Here is a 3,022-nt window from a genome sequence, read left to right as displayed (position 1 = left end):
GCTTTGCACCTGGAAATTCCTGGACCTCGTGGAACAATGTTGCTAGTGTCCCATCCAAGTGCTGCCTCAGTCCTCTTTTCCTGACCACAGACACAACCAGAAGAAATCACCATTCTGAGCAAAGCAGCAAAAAGGAAAACCTAGGATGGCCTTTTGGGAGAAGCAGCGTAGACCTGTGAAGTTATCCTCTCTGGGAGATAGTCTCCGGATTGTTTAAGCCTCCTTTCCCTGCCCACTCCAGGGGACGAGGTGGATTTGCCACCATGGAGGAACCTGGGCTCACACATCCCGGCCTTTCAGGTTCCTTCCTCAGAGCACAAGCACTGCCCCACAGACATCATCTGGGTATTGCTTGAGGGTTTTCATAGGTCGGCTCAAATAAGGGAAACAAAACCCCATGCTGCTCTTTGTTCTTGGTTTTTGTACCGCAAAGGGTGAGGGAAGTTCCCAGTCCCAGACGAGCTGCGGCGGTCTCAGAGCAGCACCCACCAGCTCCTCTCGCTCACTCAAAACTCAGCAGTTTCCTTCCCAGGGCAATCCCCAGTGCCAAAGCTGGCCTTACGCACGCCTCTCCGAGGATGCTGCTGAGATTTTGAAACTCGGCTTAGGCTTTGGCTGCCCCCACTGGGTTTAATCTCAAGGCTCCGTGGTTTTGATGGAGTCCTGCAAAAGAGTTAATTAGCGGTAGCCCAAGCCAAAACCCACCTGGCACAAAACATCTGCTGGGGCCGTTCCCTGCCCTACCTAACACTCCACATCCTCACAAACCCTGCTCTCCAGAGCTGCCATTACCTGTTCTTGGTGGCAACTCTTAGCGGTTCATGTTTGGGCTGCTGTTTTTTCTGGGAAGGGAACATAAAAGTGGACAGCACCTGTTGGTTTATCGTGTCCAGTCTCCAGGTGTATTTTTCATCAGAAAAGGAGAGAGACATTTCTCTTTCACCCTGCAGGCTTTTATGTGGTACCCTCCTACACACATCCGGAGGGTGGGACAGGGAGGGGGACACTCCGTGGTTTTCATGAAGATGTCCGGTTGCAAACCAAACCCTCCTGACCTGCTGGGGCTTGTGCAGCAGGGGGCTCAGCCTCTGGGCACCCAGGCTGTCTGAAAGCGAACAGTGGTTTGTTCAGCCCGGCCTTGGGATCCTCCTTTCCCCAGCCTCCCTGTGGCAGAGCAAGGCTTAAAAAGGCCAGGTAGATGGGATCGCTTGACAGATGGGATCATTTTCCCTATGCGCTCCATCACTTAAAAGCTCAACAGGCTACAAAGGTCTCCTTCTGAGTGTTTTTTTTTGCTTCTTACAGCTTGGGGTAGCACATCCCCCAGCCTGAGGCTGTCGCCTGCCTCACCCCTGGGCCTGCCTTCCCCAGAAATCATAAAAACAATGATCTAACGGCATCCAGGCCCGCTCCTGCGAGTCCGAAGTTTATCAGCTTATCAGCTCGGGCTCGAGCACGAGACTGGCGCTGCAGGGAGTGAGCATTGGTCTTGTTTGGAGCCCGCAAGGCGTCTGTGCTGGGAGGCACACGCCTCTTGTAGGGGGGATGCAGATTGCAAACGTGTCCGGCTGCACCCCGCTGGAGTGTGCAGTGTCGGACCTGGCAAGCCGTCCCAATTGATAAGCAGAGTTTTTGTGAGGGAACTGTTAAAAAAGGGAGGGGATTCTTTGGTTTCTGACACGTTTTGGAGTCGCGATTATTAAAGGCAGCGAATATGTGCATTCCTTAACATCTGAGTCCTGGGGGAGCATTAAAAGTCTGAGCACACCTGCCCGGGCCTGCAGGATCGACCATATCAGTGCATTCACTGGGAGGCACCACAGCCCCACAAACCCCATCACAGCCTTCAGAGCCCCAAACCAGGCACCGGAGCAGGTTTTGCACGGTGGGGTTGGCTTTGTTTTGGGGTTTCTGCCACAGGCGGGCCAGGATGGGCCTGTACTTCAGTGTAAAAGCCAGGGCGGCTTAACCTGTGCTCTCATTCCTGCAGCTCTCGCTCCAGGAATGCAAACTATTTCCCTGGCAGCTCAGGGCTCTGCTTTATCACTGCTGGAGGCGGCCAAGTGCTCCGGGGGATGCGGCAGAGAGAACAGCGTGCCCTCCAGCTGGGCGGCCCTGCCCAGAGGGAAAACTTGTCCTTGCCTCAACCACACAACGTTGGCCTCGAGAGCCAGCTTGTCCCTCTCTAAAAAGTCGTATGTTTTTGCAGTCTGAGCGTTACCCGTGGGCTTTTCAAACACAGCGACGTGGCTTGGCTCTGTGGGCATGCCACCTGTACTGGGCCAAGCAGGTTGTGTGCAGGCGTTTGGTGCTTGAATCTGTGTGTCTGGGTGCGTGTGCCTTTCACAAGGTCTTTACATAAACCCACTGCTGACTGCACTGCGTGCCTTTTACAGCTCACGGCATCACAGAAGGGTGTAGCTGCCCACTCCCTGCACTGCCTTCATCGTGTGTTTGTCACCGCTCCCGTGTTAAAATTGTTAAAATGCCTTTGTTAGCCATGTAAACCCTCAGCTCTGCTATGAGGAGAGGCTGGGGAGCTGGGACTGCTCAGCCTGGAGACGAGGAGGCTCAGGGGGATCAGTGTCTGTAAACACTTAAGTGAGGACACCGAGAGGACAGAGCCAGGCTCTTGTGAGTGGTGCTCAGTGCCAGGGCAAGAGGCAGCAGGCACGAACTGAACCCAGGAGGTTCTTCTGAACACCGGGGGTGATGGACGGGGCACTGGCATAGCGGGCTCTCCCTCCTCGGAGCCCCCCAAAAGCCGCCTGGGCACCCTGCTTGGGCGTCCCTGCCGGGGCAGGGGCTGGAGCAGCCGCCCCCAATCCCCTCCCCAACCTCAGCCACGCCGTGACCCCCCGGCTCCCTCCCTCCGAGGCCACCCCAATCCTCCTCCTCCTCCTCCTCCCGCCGCCGGCAGCGCCCCCCTCGGTCCCGCACCGGGCTGCAGCTCTGCGGGGCCGCCCCCCGGCTCCGCCCCGGCCCCCGCCTCCGTTTCGCCGCCTGGGACGGGCCGGCAGCG

Source organism: Cygnus olor, chromosome 2 (assembly GCF_009769625.2).
Source record: "Cygnus olor isolate bCygOlo1 chromosome 2, bCygOlo1.pri.v2, whole genome shotgun sequence".
Lineage (NCBI taxonomy): Eukaryota > Metazoa > Chordata > Aves > Anseriformes > Anatidae > Cygnus > Cygnus olor.
Note: the sequence above shows the minus strand (reverse complement) of the source record.